This window comes from Heterocephalus glaber, unplaced genomic scaffold (genome assembly GCF_053883595.1).
Source record: "Heterocephalus glaber isolate CG9 unplaced genomic scaffold, H.glaber_assembly_v1.0 deba00001733, whole genome shotgun sequence".
NCBI lineage: Eukaryota > Metazoa > Chordata > Mammalia > Rodentia > Bathyergidae > Heterocephalus > Heterocephalus glaber.
The window spans coordinates 12,208,198-12,234,552 of NW_028258444.1; the positions used below are offsets into that span (position 1 = coordinate 12,208,198).

Below are 26,355 nucleotides of genomic sequence, written 5' to 3' on the forward strand. Positions count from 1 at the left end.
ATTAAAGTTTCATAGAATTGAAATTGGTTCATGAAGTTAATTTCATACAATAATAATTTTCTCAATGGGGTGTGTGTGTGTGTGTATGATCAAGAAAGTGGGCATCTGCCATTTGTCTAAGACGGTAATGTCAATAAATACTGACAATAAATATTGACAACATTTATGATGGTCAAATACAAAGGAAACAATTTTATATGTTCTAATAGTAACACGTTTTATGCTCTTTAACTTGCAAATTAGATAGATATCTTTCTAGAAGAGTATTTTTTAAATGACAAAATCACCTATGCCTAGAAAAGGTGTTAAAAAGCTGAGTTAAAAGAGGGAAGAGGTGAGAATAATTATCTATCTTTAGAGAATAGTAAATAATCATGATGTAAATTAGGTTCTTTAGATAGGGAATGAATTAGCCCTCAACTTTACGTAATAGCTTAAAAGCAAAATACCCGCATAAATGGGATGCAAGACACGATGAACACATCCTTTTGCTCTCCTGTCTTGGACAGAGCCAAGTGTGTCGTGATGCAAAAGTTTGAACATCATTTGATCTTAAATTTATTTTTTCCATCTTCCTTCCCCATAGCATTTCAAGAACAGTGTCAATATATAGTGATCTCTGCTCACTAGCATTCCTTCTTCTTATTGCCTTTCCTGGAGACCCCTTAGTTCTTGGATACACTATCAAACTCCACCAAAAACAGCAACTCAGGCAAAGTTCAATAACTGCAACATGTTGGAAAGCAGATTTGCTCTACAGAATTTGTCCTAATCTCTTAGAAAAGATTCCTCACACACACACACACACACACACAAAAGAAAATTGTTTCTACTGTGGTGAGTTTGTGCATTTTTATCTTATATTTCTAGAAACTTAATATGAATGTGAAGAGCTTTCTGAAGTTCACAATTTTCTCAATTATGTATGACTCAGACAAACACACAAGATTTATTGAGTTCAAATGTGAAGATGTAGTTAATTTCAGAGAACTCAGTGACATTTTCAGTGTGCACATCAAGGATTAGGAGATATTTGAGGAAGAAAGCAAATACCAACCAGACGACAATTGTGGTTTGCTAAACATGGCACAAAACATAGGTTTCTATGCTGTTTATGGATCTGTAGCTGCTAGGATTTGGAGTGTGTAGAAAATCATGAAATGTCCTGAACTGAAATAATTGTTAAGTGTAGATGTAATGTAGTCATTTTGAGTATCACCTTGCAAGAAGTTTAGGCTTTAATTATTGATGACAAAGGGAGTAGTAAAAAGATTACCTCATTTACCAGTATGTAACTTTCATTTTAAGAAATTCGAAACATTTCCATTTATCCTCTGCATCTAGACATGACAGACATCTATACAAAGCGTTAGACTCAAAGACAGAGTCCATGTTTTAAGTCTATTTTCAGAGTTGGAGGTCAATATTATCCACTTTTAAACTAATCTCATAATTCTGAATATGTATTGCATCCCTGCCACTGGACATTGCAGTAACTTAATAAAGTGTCTCTCCACCATAAAAACCCACTGTGAAAGAGTTAAATTTCCCGTGGAATTCTTTAATGCAACTTTCTTTAATGTTACTTCTTGCCCTTCCTCAGAGGATTAAAGAGATACTGTTATATGTAATCTGATTCTGTCAGAGTAGATGAGTTTTCTTTCCTTGTTTGAAATCTTGATACAATAGTTTCTTCTCTTAAGCTTTTTATACTGTAATATGATCCTCCTAATAAAAATTCATAACTGAAATCTATGGGGGAAAAGTTTACATCATTATTTCACTCTAGGATCCTGCCCCCTCTCCCAGTTGATGTTCCATACATAATAGTTTTTAAAAGGTGGTGAGCAAAGAAAAGAAAATCAAATGGAAATTAAAACTGGATCCTCCATATTTGAATATGTAAGAGTATGTTAGAAATGTAGGTACTAGTAATTATTTCCATTCTCTTCTTTAGGAAATCCTCATTTGTATTTAGGATTTGTGAGTTGTTTTTCTCATTCTGCATTTCATAAATTTTAAGTAGCTCACAGTTAAACTTTTTTCAGAAATTTGGAATTTTTTTAGGAGTTCCTACAGAATTAGTGGCCTACCTGTTAACAAAAAATTAAATTACCTGACTCATTCTACTTCAAATTCAATTATGTATTTTGTAAATATGGGTAATTGTTTATATAAGGAGTCAAGCCATAGTTAAATTGCCCTTCCCTTTCCTTCCTTCCTTCCTTCCTTCCTTCCTTCCTTCCTTCCTTCCTTCTTTTTCACTTCCTCCTCTTTTTATCTTCATTCCCTATTTGCTCTCTTCTTCCTGACTGTATTAGTCAGTTTTCTGTCACTGTGACAAAATTCTTGAGACAAACAACTGATGAGGAAGAACAATGTGTTTTGGCTCATGATGTCAGAGTTTTCAGTTCATGGTCACTTTACCCTGCTGCTTTGGGGCCCTGATGTGGCAGTACATGACAGCAGGGAGTGTGTGGCAGAAAAAATTTCTTTACCTCATGGCAGCCTGGAACCAAAGGCACAGAGAGCAGAGGTCAGGATCCCAGGATCCCCTTCAAATAACATCCCCAATGACCTGACTTCCTAAAGTTCCCGCCACTTCCTCATAATGCCACACAATGGGGACCAAGTCTTTAGCACACGGGCTTTTGGTGGACACTCCAGATTCAAACTGTAATATCCTCAGGGGAAAAAACTATGAAATGTGCAATGTATATTCTTTTGATTTGGTACTAGTTCTGATATATGTATTATCTAAAACTGTATCTTTTGAAAGTGGATTGAAGGACTATTTACATACAAAAAACCATGGAAGGCACTTGGCTGAAGAGTGTTTACATACTGAACACCCTGCATTCCCAGAACCCAGACCAAGACCTGTGACTTTTCTTGCAGCCGAGGTACTCTCTGTTTCTCCTTCATGTCCATCCCAGTTTCTTCTTTCCACAAAGCAAAGTGTCACCACAACTGACATCATCTGAAGGAATTTTTTTTATAACGATGGGATCATATGACACATACTTTTTTGTGATTACTGAACACTGTCTCTGAGATTCACCTGGATGGTTAAAGTGATAGTATTTCCTTCACGATTCTATATAAGTTTCGGTAGTATGAATATATCATAATTAACCTATTCTGTTCTTTTTGGATATAAAGAAGTTTCTAAGGTGAGCTATTATTCATAGTGCTATTTGAGAATTTAATGTGGTAAGCATATGTACATATTCCTCCTAATATATATTAGGCTTATAATTGTGGGCAGAATGTATTCAAGTTCAGTGCTAAGAGACACATCGAAGAACTTTTCAAGGTGGATTATCTACTTATGCTGCCATAACAGTATATGATAGTTTCACACTGCCAATGCCTGGCACTGCACTGTCTGCTTTTTAATTTTATCTATTTTAGTGGCTGTGCAGTAATTACAAAGTTTTTAACACCTTTGTCGAGGTATAATTGACATCCAATAAACTGTGCCAGTTTAAAAGGTACTGTTTGATAAGGTTTGAGGATGTACAAACTTGTAAAACAATCACTACAAAGTCACAGAGATCCCTCACCTCTAAGAGTCTCCTCAGGCCCCTCAGTCACTGCTCCATCCTTTCACACATTCTCCTTTGCTTCCATGGACACTAATGATATCTTTGTTATCAAGTACGTAATGTCTCTTTCTTTTTCTTTGGCTACTTCAAAATTTTTTCTATTGCGATGTAATATCATTATTGGTGATATTTTCACATTTCTTGTGTTGGAGTTGTACTTTTTGGAACTATAGATTTTCTACTTTTTAAAACTATGAAACATTTCATGAATTTGCCTGTCATCCTTGCAAAAGGGACCATACTTATCTCTGTATCATTCCAATGTTAGTACATGTGCTGCCAAAGTGAGCACTAGATTTGTTATTTTTATTATTGGGCTACTTTTGGTCATTATTTCTTCACCTATATTTTTCCTGGCTTCCCCCTCTCTGCTGTCCATGGGGAACTCCAATTATGAATATGTTAAATTCTTGGAAGTTTTTTCACAACTTGCTGATGCTCTATTAGCTTTTTTCCTGTATACTTCCTGTATTAAATTTTGCATAGGTTATTGTTTATTAATTGTTTCTTCAACATTTAACCTACCATTAATCCCAGCTGGTTTATTTTTCTTTCTTGAATTATTTTTTGTCTCTAGAATTTTAGAACTTCCATTTTGGTCATTTTTATTGTATCTATATAATGTCTTTAATATCAACATGTTTTTTAACTGATCATCAAAAATTGCCAGTTGTAGAACTCTGCCAACCATGCATTTTTACTGCATGTAATCATATCTTTCCATGCTCCATAATACCTACTCCAGTTCTGGGCTCATTCTCTATATGCATGAATTCCATCTCCTGGAGTTGGTCATCATGACTATGGTTATCTCAACATGCTGTGTTACTTTACAACTATTTCACAAGTCAACCCCCATTTTTATTAAATCAGCAAACACAATGTGCATCCACTTAGCTATAAATGTCTCTAATTTCTCACTTTTTATGGCTGAGTAGTACTCCATTTTATTTAAAAAACACATTTTCTTTATCCAGTCTCCAGTTGATGGGCATTTGGGCTGTTTCCAAGTTTTAGCTATTACAAACTGTGCTGCTATGAACATGGGCACACATATATCACTGTGGTATGATACTTTTAATTCTTTGGGGAAGATCTCCAGCAGTGGAATAGCAGGATCAAATGGGACTTCCAGTCCTAGTTCTTTGAGGTATCTCCATACTGATTTCCACAGTGGTTGCACCAGTCTACACTCCCACCAGCAGTGCAGCAGGGTTCCTCTTTCCCCACAGCCCTGCCAGCATTTTTTATTGGTTGATTTCATGATAGCAGCCATTCTTTCTGGAGTGAAGTGGAATCTCAGTGTTGTTTTCAAATTGTCATTATTTGCAGATGACATGATACTCTATATAGAAGACCCCAAGAACTCCACCAAAAGTCTTCTAGACTTAATAACCAAATTCAGTCAAGTAGCTGGTTACAAGGTCAACACACAAAAATCAATAGCTTTCCTCTACACCAATGACAGACTCACTGAGAGAGAAATAGGGCAAATAATTCCTTTCACAATAGCATCCAAAAAACTGAAATACCTAGGAATCAACCTAACAGAAGAAATCAAATGCCTCTTCTCTGAAAACTATGGCACTCTGAAAAGAGAAATTGAAGATGATATCAGAAAATGGACAGACATCCCCTGCTCCTGGGTAAGGATTAATATAGTGAAAATGACCATACTTACAAAACTGCTATATAGATTTAATGCAATTCCAATTGAGATCCCAGCAGCATACTTCATGGACCTTGAGAAAACAATCCAAATATTCATTTGGAACAAGAAGAGACCCAGAACAGCAAAAGCAATTCTAGGTAACAGAGACATGGCAGGGGGTATCACAATCCCCAACCTGGAACTATACTACAAAGCTACTGTGATAAAAACAGCATGGTACTGGCAAAAAAACAGACTTGAGGACCAGTGGAACACATTACAAGATGCAGAAACAACGCCAGACACACTCAGCCATCTCATCTTTGACAAAGGAGCCAAACACCCTCACTGGAGGAAAGATAGCCTCTTTAATAAATGGTGCTGGAAAAATTGGGCTTCAACTTGCCAAAGATTAAAACTAGACCTGTATCTCTCACCATGCACTAAACTAAAATCAAAATGGATTAAAGATCTAAATATTAAAATAGAAACTCTGAACCAGTTGGAACAGAGGTTAGGTAGAACCCTTGAAGACATCGATGTAGGAAAAGATTTTATGAACTAAACCTCAGTTGCCCGTGAACTAGCACAAACAATCGACAAGTGGGATCTCTTCTTATTAAAAGGCTTCTGCACAGCAAGAGAAACCACCAGCAGTGTGAAGAGACAACCCACAATGTGGGAAAAAATCTTTGCCTGCTCTTCCTCAGACAAAGGTCTACTATCTCAAATCTGTAAAGAACTTAAAAAGATCAGACCTCCCAAAATTTAAAGACCCAATCTGAAAATGGGCATCTGAAATGAACAGACATTTCTCAGACAAAGAAGTAGGAATAGCAAATAAATACATGAAAAAATGTTCAACATCACTGGTCATTCGAGAGATGTAAATACACTGATTTTTAAAATCATGATTTTTGCATTAGTTGCAGATGTGCTCATTTTAACTGTTATCATTCATTTATTGATACCTTTTATGTCAATAAAGTTAATTTAAAGCAAATACAAATATATTTTTTTCTATCTTCTTTCATATAGGGACTATAGCTGTAATAGCTGTTTTAGTATTGCTATTTTACTATTATCAAGTAATTTCTGTATGCACTCTCTTGGCAGATGTTTTTCTTTCATTATGGATAATAATTGAACTAATTCATAGTTGAATGACAGTGTGAATTTTAACTTTTCAAGTTTTTGATATTTTTGTATTTATATAGTTATTCTTGGGATTTTTTTTGGTGCTCAGTTATTTACTTGGAAACAAATTTAATCCTTCTAAGGGCTTCCTATTAAGTTGTAATAGACATGATCAGAGAAATCTCTATGTAAATGTCCATTCAAGTCATTTGTCTATTTTTATTGCATTGTCTATCCCTCCTTAATGATTTAAGGATAGTCATTTATTAAATATATACATGGATATGCACACATTTGTATATATTTGGAAATCTCTTCTCCAACTCTGTGGCATGCTTTTCAATTTTGCCTCAAGCAAAATGTTATTTCCTGAGGAAAAAAAAAGTTAAATCTTCCCCTCCCAGGTGAGAGTTGTGTGCATTGTAAGAAGTGGGTGAAGATCTTACCAAAAGGACAACAGGCCCATGGTGGAATTTCCATTGCTAGTTTACTAGACAGAGAATTCACTGAATCCTTTTCTGAAATATCTTCAGCCACAGCACAGTTATGCCATCTGCTCCACTTTCTGCTGACATTTATCACTCCTGGGTGTAGAAAAGCAGAGATGAGATTTCCCTGTGGCCCATGTTTGCCCAGAGTTGGCCCTGTAGATATCATGAAAAAAATCTCTAGGGATCCTATACCAAGAAATAACAAAATAAAAGAACCAGTCCTCCTTCTTATTACAAACATACTTTTAAAGATGAATGTTTATTCAGAAATAAAAATGGCTGTTTGAATATTTTTGTAGAAATCTGAATCATCCAGTACTTTGACTTTTCATTTAAAAAATAAAATGAATCTTTCTGTGTAAATGTATTCAAATGGGAGCATGCTATATCAGTTATTTGCATTTCATAGGTAAAGGGGTTAAATAGCTTCAATTTAGTCACCATAAACCAAATAACTTCCATTTTTATATAAGTAATTTCCAAATATTTAATATTTAATCATAATTATTGGAGAATTTATCCCTTATTTTTACCTACCCTAAACACTATATAACATTAATTCATTTAATTTTTCAGAATTATTTTCCTCCTATGAGCCAAGCATTGAGGAAACAAGATATGCTACTCTAGACACCACCCCTTATCTAAAGGAACTTCTAATGTAGAGGGAAGAGAGAAGAGTAATCAGTTAACTTTCAAGTACTTACTATAACAGACATCAGTGAAGCCTGTGGGTTCCAGGTGCTGTTGGTCTGTCATGACAGAGACTGATGCCTGGAAGAGACATCTAAGTTGACTTATTGCATAAGTCTTAAAATGCTATATATTAGCACATAACAAAGTCAATAGAATTTTTTAAAACCATATGGCTACCTTTTCCAAGTAAATGGATACAGCAGACACTTAAGTATGATCTTGTCTAAAATGTACGTAAGGTGAAGGAGGGAAGAAGTAGGAGTAGTGGGGAGATCTATAAAAAAAAAAAGACCCTTTTGAAAAATACTATGCAAAACAGGAGCACGTCATCATTAATCATCACCATCATCAAGAATACATTTATTGTGCATCCACTCTGTCTGGGTGACCTACATGCACCAAAACTGAGTGTCCATAATGGCTCTGAGTAAGGTCTTGCTGCTAGTAAAAGAGCAAGGATTAGATTCGAAACTCTTCTCTCTTTAAAGACATGCTGTTTCTACTTTGCTATGATTTTCAGAGTCCAGGGTGCACCTGAGATTCTAATCCAGTAAGCTGGAGTAAGGAAACCACTTAATTAGAGAAGTTGAATGCACAGGTCCCCTTGAGACATATGTATAAGGCTCAGACAAGTGGGATCTTTAATACGTAAAACTAAAAGAATTACTAAAAAATTAGATAATTTAAAAGAGTCTAGTAATATCTGTAATGTGGGAACCAGAAGTGTCATTGCCCGTAAGAATACTAAAATGTTAAAGTGGGTTGGGAACTGGTGAATACACCTGGAGAAACTGCTTAGGGCCTTTAATTTATGACTTGGGCTGAGCAATGGGTTGCTGTAGTCATTATGCATCTTTACTCTCAATAGGTTGAAGGGGATCAGGACATGTTACTGAATACATGCTGCTTTGGAACTGAGAAACAACAAACTCAAGGTAAGTTCTCTACTGTCCCTTGACTGACTAAAATCTGGACGTACATTTCCTTTGAGAAAGGTGCTATTTTGTACCAGGAAGACAGATCGGTTTATCTCCAAATAGATGAAAGTCACACCAACATGAATCTGTATAAACAAACCCTACTAAAATGGTCTATGTCCTCTATTAGTTTGCTTCATGCATTTACTAGTCACTTTCCCACAATTTTTCATTCCTAGAAGCCGAGAGCCCCTTTTCTGGTCAAGTCACTTCTTCACAATTTATCTTATCTTGTTAAAATGGTTTATAAGCCCCAAAGTCTAACTGCTTCTATGAGTTTCATTTCTTTACTGTGAATATCCTTGCACACATTAAAATGTTAGCATCAATAAAAATTGCACCCTTTCTCCTGTTAATTTGTCTGTTGTCAGTTTAATTCAGACTAACTACTGAATTTAAGACAGTGAAAGAAAAGGTTTATTTTTTCCTTCCCCTTAGCAGTCTGTATCCTAAGCTTTTCTCTCATGGGAGATAACATAATATGTTTGGGGAATCTCTGGCCCTGAGGTGAAATACTTATTAGTCTTAACCCCAACATTAGCTATCTCTGTGACAAAGTTAAATGAATTTTTCTACAACTCTTAGGACTTTGATTTTCTTATCAGCCTAAAAAGGAGCAAGACTATATATATTTGTGGGGGGGCGGTTACTGGGGATCAAACTCGGGACCTTGCACTTGTGAGGCAGGCAGTGGAACCACTGACCTAATCTCTAGCCCAGGACTAGAATATAATGGTAAATAAGATTTAAGTCATGACCAAAGGACTTCAACAAAGAAGGCTGAGAAGCCATATGTATAATGATCAATTCCTAATGTTGGCAATAGGCAATGGAATGGAGTTATTTCAATATAAGGGCAAAATATGACAGCTCTGGTATAACAGAAGGATAAAAATCTCATCTTTTGTGGTATTCACTGAATCAGTTTGTACACTGAAATAAGTTGTTGATACAGGCTGGAAAAATGTAGTGTGTTGCAAATTCCACAACAGGACAAAGTGAAAAAATATCTGAAGCAGTGATAAAATGTTTAGAGGAGGAATGAAATCCCTTTTACATCTTGGATGAAAAGACCAATAGTAACCCACAGGCTGCCAAGGTACAATATTCCATTTTATACCAGCCTATCCAAACACTTTATCTAGGTGCTACATATATTTATTCAAATAGTAGATAGATAGATAGATTCCCTCCTGCCCCCATTCTAATGCTTAGTTTAATAGGTTCTTCTGGAAAGAATGGTGATGTATCTATGAAGAATCTCTTTAATGTTATAAAACACTTTGTTTCAACAAATTAATAAGGAGCATTAACCATTGTTCAATATGAAACAAGTTAAATTTATTTAAATATGACCATAACATGTTGCATTTGAAGTTTCAGAGACATGTTCACATGCAGTTTACTCCCACTTCTTTCTCCCAGATGCAGATGTAATTTATGTAGAAGCAGGGATTAAAATAAGCCACTCACCATGGACTCGCTTTCATTTACATAATGTTCTTTGAGGGGAAAGTATTAAATCAATTTTAACCTGTTTGGGCCTGCATCCAAATAATGTCCAGGCCTATTTGAGAAGGATCAGGTTTGAAATTTGTAAAAGAAGTCATATGAAATGCATTACTCAATTAAGTAAAGGAATTTATACTTTATTATGGAATACTGTACCATCTGCCGGATGAATATCGCTAATTAAATTTGACTTGGTATGTGATTTTTAACAAACAGTTGAAAATGAAAATTCTACAATGGATTCTTCAGCAGCACCTGAAATGATAGATACCCACTGGGAAAGACTGCATCCAGCCCTGTTCAAGTTCCACACAGACTTCTCATTGTCTGGCTGCAGTCTACATAATGTTTGCATTACAAAGCAGGTCAGTTTCAGTGACTACTCACAAGCAACACAGAAAACCCAAATATAATGTTTTTCTGCTATTGTCAAAGAACTAACAAGCTAAGATATGCAAATCAAAATGGTTGCAAAGCCACCCTGGTCACAGAAAAGAAATGAAAACTGCCCTGAAGAGTACTGCCAATGTCTCTGTTTTTAAAAAGGCAACCAGTTTCACATTATCAATTATACATTTAGATCCTTATTTACACTTTTAGTTTCTCACACCAGAGAAACTATTCGGTATTTACACGTGTCCTATTTATTTCACTTAAGAGTATGGCTTCAATGTGAAAAGGGGTAGGGGAAGTGGGAGGGATAGGGGAAAGGAAAGAAGGGAAAGGAAAAAAATACGAGAAAAGGAAAAAATGGAAACAAAGTCTTTGTAAATAGGGAGGAGTGGAGGGGTTGAAGGGAGGGCAGGGAAATGGGGAAAAAGTAAGAACCAAGATACATCATGTAAAGGTACAAGTTCCCAATGGTGAATGTAACTATATTGTATACCTAAAATGTACCAATAAGCTTAATGAAAAAAAGGCAACCAAAACAGCTCTGCATAAAATACCCCTTGTTTGTAATCCTGTGACTAAATGTTACAATGACAAACCAGGCTAAAGCTGCACTACTTTCTGGTCTTAAATACTATATGAGGAAATCAAATCTAGCCACTTCTCCAGCTTCTGATGCAACTGTCAAATGGAAATAGCAGTAAGACATTTTGTCAGAATGGATGTTAGAGAAACCAAAGGATTTATAAAGTGCTTTTTACCAAACACTATTTAAACTTATCTATAAAGATACTGGAATATCAAAATGATTAGTTAAAAGGCAAATTTTTCTATCTGAACCATGCTTCAGTATCAACTACTGAAGCACCATAATATTTGACTTTTCTACTTTCCACCCAGATATTCTTATCATGTGTTACGGTATTACTATTCATATTTAAATGACCAGTAAAGCAAATATCAAAGTCCATCATTTTCATAAAGAAGGGCCATTTAAAGGGTTCTTTTATTTGTTCAAAGAGTTGAACAGTAGCCCTTTAAATAAGAGGAAGGAGATTAATAAATGCAGCTGGCTCTGGGAAACATAAATGTAAGAAAATAGTGTTGAGAAGCTGATCTATATAATTCGGTGATAAAAGCTTCTCACTAACATATGTTTCCACTTTGGGCTGATGGTGTTTATGAAGCACTCAGTATCATCACTCTTCAGAAGAGAGTTGGGGTTTAACAGAAAAGAAAACAGAAAATTTGCCTGAGAAACAGAAGGAGTTGATACCATTAGGGCCTCTAGGAGAAGAGACGTTTCTCAATTGTCATTTGTGCAGAAATTAAGAACTCATGGGGAATGAGCACTTTCGGAATTAGGTAGCTCATTCAAATACTGAGATCATTTTATTCCAGTATGAAAACCATGGCTATCATAGGGGCCTATGTAAGACAGCTGAATTCAAAGTAGCCTGTTGACATATGGGAATGATAGGAACAAATGCCAAATTTAAATAAGCAGAAGGAACATATGAAATAAATCACTGCTAAACTGAACACATGTAGGTATAGCTGGCCAAATTAGACTTTGGGAAAAAAAACCCCAAGAAAAAACAGAATGAGATAAATGCTTGGGGGTGAAGCCAGGGAATCCTGTAATTCTCCTAAGGTCAGGAGAAGCTTCCACGTACAGACCTGTTCTTTACAGTTTGAAGGCAGTTACAACAAAATTTCATCTAGAAAAGCCACCAAGCCTTATTCTTTAATTGTGTATTTATTGAAGACATTTTACAGTATATCCCTGTTAAGCTGACCTGCCTGTTTACAATGTGTGTCCACTTAAGAGTGGATTTATAAACATGTATCAGTTGCCAAGGTTGAAAATCTCCAACATCTTTTACAAATACATTATCCAGGCATTATTCAAAAACTGGAACTCTTGTCCTGATGAGATTATTTTGGGAGAGCCTCTGTGGGAATTCCTGCTCTGATCCATCTGAGTAGGTGATGACCAGTGCCAGTCAGGGAGCATGGCAGCTTGTATATGTGGTCCCTCAAAAGCAGCTTTTCCAGGCCGGGGAGTAGCTCAGCAGTAGAGCATCTCCCTAGCATGCCCAAGGCTCTGGGTTCAGTCCCTACCACAGCACTACAAAGAGAAAAACAAAAACATCCTGAAGGGAAAGGGAAAAATATGAGAAAAGGAAAAAATGGAAACAAAGTCTTTGTAAATAGGGAAGGGTGGAGAGGTTGAAGGGAGAGGAGGGGAATGGGGAACAGAATAAGAATCAAGATATATCATGTAAAGGTACAAGTTCCCATTGATGAATGTCATCATATTGTATACCTAAAATGTACCAATAAACTTAATGAATTAAAATAAAGCATCCCATCGAATCTGGGTACCAGAGTTTCCTTTTGGTGGGTTATCTGACATGGTGCTGAGCTGAGTAGAATCTTCTCTTAGTATCAAAATTTCCTTTTAAAATTGTTTTGAGCCAATCTGTCAACAGGTGCATGATTTTCCCGCCAGATAGCAGCAATTAAGATATCAACTGTGATTTCCTTGATTGCAGAGGGAGAGGGTGGTTCTCAGTGAGTGCAGTTTAGGTTAGAGGCAGCATCTGGGTTTCTGTAAGAGCTAAGAGCTGGTTTAATGCAGTCTGACAGTTGATTTGATTGAGGAAATGGCATCAAGTGACATTTTTCAGGTTGCAAAAAGTTAATGTGGAGCAAAACCTTGTAAAGGACTGGCACATTGTCCAATGAGACTAAATACTGGGCAACCACACTCCACTTTGGTTATGAAAGGGTTTGAAATTTGAATAATAGAGACCACACTTTAGGTTTTTATTTAGTATTTAAAAACTAGTTTCTTGGAGACAGATCATCAACACTAAAGATACATGTGTAATTACAGAGAAATGTTCTGTTTGGGAGTTGATATAATTCAGCTTTTTCTTAGATCATGTGACCAACCTTTAGAGCAACACTACCAACTACTACACCTCCCTGAGGTATAGTAGTTTTTTACAAGTAGGAAATAAGACAATATTATGATTAATACTTCTAAGAATTATAACTATTATTAAATGAGTACCTGGCACTGTTGCAAGTACTTTGTCTGTATTACATAATCCTCACTGAACACTAGGAGGTACTATTATTTCCCTTGTATAGATAGGGAAACTGAGGCCCATCTCTGTATGAGATTAAAAAAGATGCACGAATCTTTTCCTTCTGAGCAGCTGCCGGGGTGGTTATGGATCATGATTGTCATCACTGATTGTGATGATCACTCATTCCTACAGATGTCAAAATTATTCCTTCTTCTTATTGAAGAAAGCCAGGTGATTAAAAAAAGTCAGCCACAATTAGTTATATAGAGAAAGATAGAATGAGAACTTTTAAGTTTAAAAAAGAAAAGAGAAAAAGACTTACTGTTACATTTTCTTATTAGTCTCTGCTTTGCAAAATGGATAAAAAAGCTTAAATATTTTTTCACTTTAGAAGTACTGTACAGTTCTGTACATGTGCATTATACAAAAATAGCTTTTTGTTAGTATTCAGTATTCTCTAGAAGGGATATTTTCATTCAATTGTTTTTCTCCTAGATCTCAGATATAGAGGCATGAAGTATATGCTCCTTGATCTAGGATTTTTCTCAACAATGGACTGTCCATTGCCTCTTTCCCATACCCATTTATCTCTACATGCTTTTAAAAATTTAAATAATTGAACTTCCTGTATTTATTCATATTTTCTTCTTTGTGGTATGATAGTTACTTTTAATAGTAAAAATTACCTGATAGACATTTCTGTAGTGTTTAGAAGGTTAATTTCTAGATATTTTATAACCAGGAGTATAGTTTATGATTGCTGTCATGATTATAATATCACTCTTAATTTTTAATTAATTATTGCTGAGTATCTTAATTATCTAGTACCATAATAATCCTAAATAACAAGAAATTTCAGTGACTCAGCATAATGTTAAGTTTCTATTTTGGTTATATTTCAAATTACTTATCACTGATTGTATTAGTATTTCCACAGTAATGTGGTAGAACAAACCAATCTAAACCTCAGTGGCCTACTAAATATCTATCTTCTCTCATGGTTCTTCAGGTTGGTCAAAGCTCTGGAGGACTTCACTAAAATAACTGGTACAAGGTAACAAGTTTGAGTTATGTCTGCTTTATACATCTCTTTATTCTGCTCAACACACTAGCCATCCAAAGGAGATTCTTATCTTGATAACTAACAGGAGGGCAAGAGCATGAAGCCAAGTCATAAAGCAAGTTTAAATCTTCTTTCATTCAGTCCACTAACAGGTCATTGTCCATTGCAAGTCACATAGTCAAGGCCAACAGCAGTTTGGAAGGAAATATATTCTGCCCACCATGTGGGCTGGAAGATAAATACCACTGCCAAGTGATATGATAAAGGATATGGATGGATAGTCCTGTCATGTAATCTCTGCTGATGGAGATAAGTTATATTAATATTTTATAAGTTGAGTATTTTCATTTTGTTTTGTTTTGAAGCTTTACTGAACTCTCTTACCTCTATAATAGTTGGTGAAACTTGAGTTTTCAAGGCAGCTAACCATAGTTTGCATATAATGAAACTTCAATGTCCTCTCAATTTTTTTTTTTTTGAGGCAGGGTCTTGCTTTATAGTTCGGGTTACCCCTGAATTCACCGTGTAGCCCAGGCTGGCCTCAAACTTGTGGTGATCCTCTTGCCTCGGCCTCCCAAGTGCTGGGATTACAGCCGTGTGCCACCACACCTGGCTCTCTCTTTCAATATTTATACCTGTTATATTTCTCTTTTCCTATACATTGACCGGGATCTATTCTATTCAACCGTAATGGTATTAGTGGACACCTTTGTCTTGTTCCAAATCCTGAAGGAAATAAGTAAATTTCATCAGTAAGTGTAATGTTTACTGTATATGTTTGTATCTTATTAAGTTAAGGAATTCCTACCCGATTCTTAGTTTTTAGAGTTTTAATTATAAATAGTTGTTGAATTTTATCAATATTTTCTATTCATTGATTTTTCTCAGTAGGGTATCAATACACTGAGTAACACTGATAGAATTTAATTGACCTTTAATTCCTACTTGAAATGTATTATTTCTAAATACACTTAAGGTTTAGTTAATTTTTAAAATATTTTACATATATGTTCATAGTGAAATTAACATAATTTTCAGTTGTATATATTGGGTTTTTTTTTTTTTTTTTTTTTTGGTACCAGGGATCGAACTCGGGTCCTTGCACTTCTGAGGCATGTATATATTGTTTTTATTGCATTGTATAAGACTAGTCTCACAAAATGAGCTAAATGACTTTCACTCTAGTTTTTTTTTCTTCTCTGAAATAACTTAGAAAATAGGATTACATCTTCATTACAAGTTGATAGCCATTACAAGTTGGATAGCCATCTGGGACTGAGGCTTTTGAAAGTGCAGGTTTGGTTTTTTTGTTTTTGTTTTTGTGTTTGGGTACCAGGGATCAAACTCAGGTCCTTGCACTTGTGAGGCAGGCACCAGAACTACTGAGCTAAATCCCCGGCAAGGTTTGGGTTTTTTTTTTATTGCTGTTTCAATATCTTTAATGTCTTTGATCATTTCATATTTACTGTTTTCTCTTTCCCTTATTCCTCATCAACTGCTTCCTCCTTCACTAGCTACAAACTCACATCAGCTTTACTTAGATTATTAAGACCAATTCCTGGGCTGGGGATTTAGCTCAGTGGTTCTGCCACCTGCCTTGCAAGTGCTAGGTCCTGAGTTTGATCCCTGGTACCAAAAAAAAAAAAAAAGACCAATTCCTCTTTCATTATAAGGAACTAATAAAATTCTTAGAGAAATATACTGCTCCAGGTATTCTTTTGATAATTTAAATCAGCTGCTGGAGAATTTCTTCCCCTGGTTTTGGTATAGTTATGTCTTTATATTTATCTTTTTTTATATTTGAAAATTAAAACACTTTGGTTAAGTTCTGAGATGTATCCATTTCATTGGGCTATTTATATTTATTAGTTTATTATAAATAAAATAAAGTCTTATAAAATCTTAAATAAAATAGTATAAAATCTTAATATCTTAAATTTCTATTGCATTGATATTATTACTTCCTTTCAATTCAGTACTTAAGTTATCTTATTTTTTACTTTATTGGTTTTACCAGTGGTCTAACTTGTAACCTTTTCAAAGAATTAACCTTTGATTTTATTAATCTCTATTTTTATTTTACTTTCCAATTTCTTTATATTGGCCTATACATTTTTATTTTGTATGTTTTTATTTTGGTCTATATCTTTTCTTTTTTTATTTTTCTGTACTTATATTGCTATTTTATTTAAGACTTCCTGTGCTGAATGATTTCCTTATTTATTTCTATTTTTATTTATTAATAAATATATTTAAGTAGAAAAGTGTACTTAAATGTATGTGGAACTCTAATTTGAATCTTATACACACAAAAATGTATTATGAATATTGTCATTCAATTTTACACATTTTATATTTTCCTTAAATTGTCCTTTTGAACTCAGGCATTAATTAATATTGTTAAATAACTTTTTTTTTGTTGTTAAATAACTTTTTGTACTCTATGGTTTTCTATCCCTCTTGGTTCATTTGTTTTGAGACTTTAACTTAAGTAGAAAGAAGGGCATAGAGAGCATATAGGGCACTAGAAAAGGTGGTAGAAAAAAGTGGTTCATAATTACCCGTAAGGTTGAAGAGTTATAGAAATGGGAATTAGATTGAACTGAAAGGAGTAAAGCTAGTGGTCTAGAAACAGGATAATTTAGTAGAAATTGTGGAGTGGTTAAAGCTGTCCATGATGACAGGACCTAGGAAAACTTCAGCAGTGTTGAGTGTTGAGGTAGAGTGAGGACTGTCCCCTTACATGGAAGGAGATGGTCATGATTCCTCAAGGGCAAATGTCATAAAATTATCCACAAAGATATGGAAATAATTTGAAGACTATGGTAGGGTTAGCATTGGAGAAAATGACTGGAACGAAGAGCTATCTCTTCAAGGAATGACAAGGTTAGTAAATGACTCTCACAAAGACACAGAGGTTTACCTGAGTAAAAGCCAAAAATGGGAGAAAAGGACAGATACTGGATGAGAAGCAGTAATGAAATACTAGGAAGGTATCTGTAATATCTCTGGGTTCAGCAGTAAGAGGGACATGGGAAAAGAAAGAGCCAACACTTAGAGAGACTTCAAAGCAGTGTCCTTAAGGAAAACTCAGGCTTCAATTAGAGCCTAAAGGTGAAGAGAAGGTAAAACCCAAAAGTTGAAGAATAGGAGAGATTTGAGGATGCCTGATTAGGATATATGGAAGGCCCGGTGGAAGAACATTAGGATTTAGTAAAGGAACAGAAGTAGATCACAGAGGAGATATAAAGAAATACTAGGTATAGAAAATAAGGAATAAGCTAAGAGATTTTAGGCTTCGTGTAGTCCCTAATATGAACAACAAAAAGGAATCAATGCGATTAGCCCCATTGTTAGAGGAAAACTACAAGAAGCCATTGTTTTGGATTAAGCTCTTGTACCAGGCTCCCACAGGCTAGGCTAAAAATAAACATGGAGTCATTGGTGTTAAAGTTCCATATCACCAAGCTGAGACTGAGCTGCTTATCTGACCTTCCAAGAAACCAGTATTGGAGATATCATAAGTTTCCAAAACAGGCTAGTTTCCTCTGCCTTAACCCTTTCAAAAAAGGAAAAGGTTTGCCAGATTAGGTTGACATTAAGAAATCAGTTATTTATCTTATGTTCTATCCCTGCTTCCCTGCTTTATAAGGAAAGTAACTGAAATAACAAATCTGAGTTTTGGGGTTTCTTTATATTCATTAATTTTATGGGTATATTTTAGGTATACAGTATGATAACATTCATCATTGGGAATTTGTTCCTTTACATGATATATCTTGGTTCTTATTTTTTCCCCATTCCCCTGCCCTCCTTTCCACCCTTCCACCCCTCCCTATTTACAGACTTTGTATCTGTTTTTTCCTTTTGTCGTATTTTTTCCTTTCCCTTCTTTCCTTTCCCCTACCCTCTCACTCCCCTTTCCCCTTTGGTTTCTTCTTGCTTCAGCCCTTTTCAGTCTGTGAAACCAACTCCTCTGCTTGACTTATTGGAACATTTATTCTATTTTATGGAAGTGTTACGAAGTGTTCCCTGATCATAGAATGAAAAACAAAGCCAAGTAAGTTTGTTACACTAAACTGAAATTTCATCCTTTGACACTATGTTCCTAAGATAGATGGGGATGACATGAAATGTGGGGGGTGGGGCAAATGGGAGCCTTACAGAGGCACAAAATTCTGTGAAAAGCATACAGGACCCAAGGGCAACTCAGAATACTAATAACATCTTTTTTCATATTTATTACACTTATTTAAAATTTTTATTCCATTTATTTTAATAATTCTGCTGTAGGAGTCACATGTTTTTTACATGTTACTGTTATGTAAGTAAAAGTTATTCTCATCAGAGAAGGGTCCTATCTCTCTCGGTCAGTGTAGGAGAGGAGCCCCTGACAGTGTGTCCTCAGGCACAGGATACTCTATTTGCTGTCTAATTGCAATCAGAGATTTTTCTCTCGTGATGAATTCTCTCCTGGACCTTGAAGAGCAGAGCCACAGCAGTTCGATGGGAAAAGACAGCCAGCCAGTGGCTGTAATGCTTTAGCGCTGGGGAGTGGGGGAGAGGCAGATGGATGGTTCTGGCACCCTTTCCCCTGTCTGAACCGTTTATCCTCCTCTCACCTTCTCTTCTCCCACCCAATTCCAACTCAAGCCTCACCTCAGTAGGAAACTCTTGACACTCTCCAGTCTCAACCTCCTCAGTTTCTGGGCTCCTAGAGCCTTGTTCCTTCGCTTCAAAGCATTTGTCTCAATTTGTGATTACATACGCATTATTTTGATCACTTGATTTATGACTGCATCCCCACAAGCCTGTGAGCTTCATGACATTGGAAATGGTCACTCTATATTCATTATATTAGCTCCAGCATTGTATGTAGTACAAGGCTCACAGTACACACTTCAACCAATAAATGAATTAATTATTTCAAAGACTAGCAGGTGATGCTTAGGATAATTTCCATTGTAGATGAGTGGTTAGTAAGTTTTTTGTTTGTTTTTTAAGGAAGGGGTTGGACTTGAGAAGAACTTACCATAATTTCCACTCTCTATGCCAGGTAGCATTCTAGAAGAACACACTTATCCATTTATATGTTACTATCTATTGTTTTTACTTCTGTACCCAATATCTAACCTGATATTTGGGGTAGGAAAAAGTGCAAGCCAATAAACACTTAAAAGCTCTCATATATTTTTTTCTTCAAATTTTCATATGGAAAGATCACAGGGATGTGAGTCATCAAAAATGTTTTGTAAACTGCTGAATTAACTTTATTGATATGATTGATTGCAGATGGTGAAATGCACAACTGAAAGGTATAGAGTTTCAAGGTTAAGTACTACTGTGGTTCAATTAAATTGTAAATCAAAAGAGAAGAACATCTTCCTTTGAATTCTCCAAAGTATCAAGTCTCCTCTGCCTCAAAGAGTTTTCTCTATGGGAGAGTCCTGCCACAAGAATGTTAGCAAAAGCCAAGGTCAATGTTAGGAAAAGCCAAATGGCAGGAAAAGCATAAAGTGTATGGCTTGTTCTGTACTGCATAATGGCTGGTTTTACTAAACTGATTTTTACCAATGTCAGGTGGTTCAGTTCACTTAGCAACTCTACCTTGGTTATAGATGCTCACTCCCAACCCCCAGCCTCTTCCACTCTCCTGACATTCTGGAATGTCATCTTTATTAGTTCCTTGATGATGTTATAACTGCTAACTAAATGGAGCTATCGCCCCTTCCTGTCAGGGTCCAATCACCATGGTGAGACTGATATTTAGGGATCATAATGATATGTTAGCAATGAATAATTTTAACATATTAATTGTTTATTCCACTAGTTGTAAGGCCTCAAAGAAACTGACACTAATCTTGGTTGATTTTACATTTATTTTAGCTAAGATCATTAGTATTCCGAAGCACTGAAATGTCACTTCTGACATTTTTCTTTGCAATTAAAGTCAGTTTATCTTACACTAGTATCTTTTTCAAAATAAAATAATTAGAAAATCAACACTCTTGTTTGATCAGTCTTCCCATTAGGAAACTTTTAGTTTTATATTAAAATACTCTCGATTATTGTAGTAGCAGCTTAAGCAGAATGAAGTGGCATATAAAATTTGTATATAATAGCACTTAATTTATATTTACACAAACTTTTAATGTTATCATTTTTTCTTTTACCTTCTTAGAACTATTTTAAGTGAAAATTCTAGATAATTCAGTTTATAGGACAGCAAAATACTTTCAGAATAGCCCATGACCTGTGGAAGAAGCTTGCACATTTCTACATTTTCCACAATCAGTAGTTAGTAGTAAGATACATACATGCATTTATACACAATCATACATATATATACACACACACACGTATATATATGTACCTATACATACACATAGATATAAGCACATATATGTGCAATATATAAAAAGAAACCATAAAGATTATAAAAGTCTTTGGAGATGGAGGATACAATGTAGACAAATAATTAAATACAAATTAAAAAGTAAAACATACAATTGAAATCATATATAAAATGAAAATATCAGGGGAAATAATCACCTCAAATGTGATAAACAAAGTTTTAATATACTAATAAAAATTTAGTGAGGAAGGTGACAGTGATCTTGAGCAGATGACTCATAGAAATAAAAATTATTGATGAATAGATGACAGATAATGTTTATTTTTACTAATAATCAGCACAATGGAAATTACAGTCTTGTGAAAACATTTCTCTAGGAAGAATGAAGATGTATAGGTTTTTTAAAAGTTTGAAGGCCAGGTCAATATGTCTTACTATGTTTAAACTTGAAGGTGTCCCTTCCAGTAACAGCACTAGGTTAAATCTAATAAGAGAAAAAGAGAAGAATGTCAAGGTTCAAAAATAAGCTAAACCTAGAAACAAAAAATTTAAGTCATAACAAACAATTTAAAACTCTATAGTAGAACAACTTCAAAGTGATAGGAGCTTTGCCAATAAAACCAGAAGGTACAGGGCTGGGGATTTAGCTCAGTGGCGTCTGTGCCTGCCTTGTAAGCTCAAGGTCCTGAGCTCAATCCTCAGCACCAAAAAAATTTTAAAAACCAGAAGGTACAAAATTAAGGTTAAAAAGAAAAAAGGACTTGGAAAGGTAATCATTAAATATATTTAGTCATAGATTATGAAATCTTCCTCTAATAAATATATATTGAAACATATCATTGAGTGAGGAAAAGGACTATTTAATAAATTATACTTAGCAAATGGTTATATGGAAAACAATGTCCTTACCTCATTTCATAAAAAAAGCCAATTTCAGGTAGAATAAAACATAAATAAAGAAAACTTTAAATATTTTTATGGAAAATATCTTCATAAAGTTGTGCTAGGAGATAACTTTTAATAATCATAAAGTGGAAGTACAAATTATTTTTTAAATATAAAAATTTGAGTATTAAAATCAAAATACTCTGCACAAAAATGGTATAAACAAAGTAAATATAAATAAAACTTAAAATATTTATAACAAATATATTATTTTCAAAATATATGAATAATTCCTCAATTATACAGTTCTTTTACTGACAATACTGCAAACTAGAGATCTTTGAATGTCTTTTACTATAAACATATAAAAGTATTTGATATTTCCACTCCTCTGTCTGAGAAATGTCTGTTCATTTCAGATGCCCATTTTTGGATTGGGTCTTTAAATTTGGGAGGAATGATTTTTTTTTAAAGTTCTTTCCCTATTCTAGATAGTAGACCTTTGTCCGAGGAATAACTGGTAAAAATTTTTTCCCACATTGTGGGTTGTCTCTTCACTAAAGAGTAGAAACAACAAATAAACATATAAAAAATATTCAAGATCACTGGTCATTCGAGAGATGCAAATGAAAAAAACACTGAGATTCCACCTCACTCCAGAAAGAATGGTTGCTCTAAAGGAATCAACCAATAAGAAATGCTGGCGAGGTTGTGGGGAAAAAGGAACACTTCTCTACTGTTGATGGGAGTGTATATTGGTGCAACCACTGTGGAAATAAATATGGAGATACCTCAAAAAACTAGGATTAGAGGTGCCATTTGACCCAGCTATTCCCCTGCTGGGTATCTTCCCCAAAGAATTAAAAGAATCATACCACAGTGATATATGGGCACCCATGTTCATAGCACCACAGTTTGTAATAGCTAAAACTTGGAAACAGCCCAAGTGCCCATCAACTGGAGACTGGATAAGGAAGGTATTTTTTAAAAAATAAAATGGGATACTACTTAGCCATAAGGAATGAGAAACTAGAGAAATTTATAGCTAAATGGATGCACATTGAGGCCATAGTCTTAAGTGAAATAAACAGGACACACATGTGTAAATACCAAATAGTTCCTCTGGTGTGAGAAACTGAAAGTGTAAATAAGGACTAAAGGGTATAATAGATGATGTGAAATAGGAAGAAAAGGGGCAAAGGGGAAAGGAAAGTGGGAGGGGTAGGGGAAAGAAAAGAAGGGAAGAAAAATATATGAGAAAAGGAAAAAATAGAAGCAAACTCTTTGTAAATAGGAAGGGTGGAGGGGTAGAAGGGAGGGAAGAGGAATGGGGAAAAAGAATAAGAACTAAGATATATCATGTAAAGGTACAAATTCCCAATGATGAATGTCATCATATTGAATACCTAAAATGTACCAAAAAACTTAATGAATAAAAAAGTATTTGATAAAATATGTCCTTCCAAATAAAAAAGCAAACCTGTAATGTAATAATTAAAAATTGTATTATGAGACTCAAAACAATAGTAGACTCTTCTGCATACACAGTTCACCTACTGCGAAGCATTCTGGGATACAACCTTGGACTTATCAATGCCAAGAGCCATACTAAAAAGTGCCTTGGATTACTTGGTCAAGAAAGTTAGAGCTTAGCTGAGTGGTCAGAGCAGTTGTGGGTGACTGTGCCCTGCTCTGTCTGGCTCGCTCCACCCACTTGTGACCAGGAGACTGTGAGGATCCCCGGGCATGCCGACCAGCCGCCAGCTTAGCTGTGTGGGCACTTGAAACAACAGACCCTCCTGCCTCTGGACTTTTGGCTGTGCAGCTACCTGGTTCCACACTACAGAGGCACAGGGGGACATAAAAGCTGTTGTCCTGAGCTGCAGAAGTGAACAACAGAGAGAGGGCCTCTCTCAGGCTCCCTGATGAAAACTGAAGCCCACTGGAAAAGTGAAGAGAATCTCTGCAATAAAGGGACACCAGACCACTGTACTTGGTAAGTTGGAGGGATCATCACTTCCCATTTAAACCTGGACAATTTTCAGGGGAAGGGCAGCTGGAACCTACAATAGAAACTTGCAGAGTTTAATCCTGCAGGAGGACAGGGAGCTCAACTTGGGCCTTGCAGCCAGAAATCTGCCTGAATCTCATGGGTCTGTGACTGGCTTACTGAGACTCATTGACTTTTTTTTTTTCCTTTGGTACTGGGGCTCAAACTCAGGTCCTTGTGCTTGCAAGGCAGGTAGCAAAACCACTGAGCTAAATCCCAAAGCCAAGACTCATTGACTTATAACTGCACACTGCTGCAAATGTTGTCTATTATGACAACAGAGACATACCCTGAAAGAGGCCCTTCATTTTTATCTTTTATTTGTTATTTTCACAATTATCACTAATTTTTTGCTCTTATTTTTATTTTTTTTCTACTCTTCTAAAATTCTTATTTTTTTCTTTTTTCTTTTTCTCTTTTCTTTCTCTCTTTCTCTCTCCCTCAGTCCCTTGCTGTTGCACATTGTACCTTATCTCCCTTTGTGTTCTGGTTCTTGCCATAATTCGTATTTCTTCCTCATTTTTCTTTTCTTCTCTTTCCTTCTCATGCCTGTGCCCTCTGGTCTCACTGCCAACCTTCCCATATCCCTCTACCTACCCATTCCTCCCTCCTCAACTCCTTCTAACTCCCCATCCCAAAGGGTAAAGTTGCTATTTTGAAGAGTTAATTCACTATAAACATATGTTAGGTTGGTCATTGATCTTGATTTAATACACATGGTTAAAACTGATAGGTTAATAACTACCACAAATTGTCATTTTCTAAGAGGTACTTGATGCTATGGTGTTGTGGATAGTATCACTTGGGCTAAGATGTTGTGATTGATCTAATCAGTTGTTCATCCTGGTATAATGAAAATGAGATAGCCTCAGAGCCATTAGAGACTCAAAATCTAAAGACCAGGTATACCTGGAAGACACCTCTGAGAAGCAATCATTCCATAAGGGTTCTAAATACATCAACAAAGATACTTACAATAAGCAACTTCAAAGTATCAACCCAGGAACTAAACCAAGGACAGTACCAAAAACAAAAATGAGAAGACATTTAAGCAAGTCACAAAATCAGACTTCCACCCCACAAAAGGCAAATTCTGGGGGAAATTAGGTGAAAAAGTCTGATAATCAACCACCTAGACACCCTGATCTCATAGCATAGGAAGTAACAAAACAGAAGAATGAGGTTTTAGAAAAATTAAAAGTAGAAATAATCTCCCAGATAACTACAGAGATGGTGAGCAGAGTGAAAGACATGATTAGAGGCTCTAGGATGGAAACAGATAAAAAAAGTAGATGAGCTAAGAAATATGCTGGAAGCCATGAATGCCAGCATAAGAAAGAAATGGAAACCATGATCACCCAACATACAAAAGAAATGGAATCCATGAAACAGATTCAAACAGATATTCAGGAGATTAAAACCTCCATTGAGAGCATGCAGAGCAGATTAAGGGAATCTGAAGATAGAATATCAGATATAGAATACAGGATTGTGGTTAAGGATCATGAAAACAGAGATTTCTTAAAAATTGTAAGGGACCATAAGCATCCAGCAGCTGCTAGATGATGCAAAGAATAACATAAGACTGATAGGAGTCCACCAAAAAACAGAAGAAAGTACAATTGAAATAAAAAAACTGATGACAGAAATAATAGTAGAAAACTTCTCAGACAAAGGGGGAGAATTGGACATACAGATAAGTGAGGCATATAGAACTCCAACTAGATATGATCAAAGAAAAAATCTGCACCTAGACATATAATAGTTAAGATCCCCAAAACTCAAAAGAAGAACAAAATCCTACAAGCAGTTAGAGAAAAGAAACAACTCACCTACAAAGGGAAGTCCATCAGAATCATGGCAGATTTCTCAACACAAATCCTCAAATCAAGGAGAGCCTGGAGAGAAGTATTTCAAGCCCTAAAAGAAAATAACTTCCAACCTACATTGTTGTATCCTGCAAAATTATTTTTCAAAATTGATGGGGAAATTAGACACTTCCATGACAAAGAACACCTGAGAAATTTCATGAACACCAAACCAGTACTCCAAACAATTCTAAGCAATATCCGAGAAAAAGACAATGAAGGTCACAACCCCATGAGGCACAACAGAGGGAGGCCACCAGGCAAGGAAAGAAACTAAAGGGAAAGGGGGAAAAAGAAGAAATAAAACAGCCAACAATAGTAAAACATTCTGACAAGGATGAGTCAATATCTATCAATTAAAACTATCAATGTTAATGGCCTCAATTCATGAATCAAAAGAAATAGACTGAGAGAATGGATTAAGAAGCAAAATCCAGCAATATGCTGTATACAAGAAACACACCTAACTCAAAAAGAAATACATAGACTGAAAGTAAAAGGATGGAAAACAGTTCTCCATGTGACAGGAACCCAGAAAATATCAGGGATAGCAATCTTATTTGCAGACAAA

The 26,355-nt window shown here is 35.4% G+C and overlaps 1 non-coding gene across 1 annotated transcript; it reads right to left on the reverse strand.

Moving 5' to 3' along the window:
* Positions 1 to 3,795: 3,795 nt before the first annotated feature.
* On the reverse strand, positions 3,796 to 3,900 carry LOC147821494 (U6 spliceosomal RNA). Its single transcript, XR_015446984.1, has one exon. It is a non-coding gene; the product is annotated as a U6 spliceosomal RNA (small nuclear RNA).
* Between the last annotated feature and the right edge of the window lie 22,455 nt (positions 3,901 to 26,355).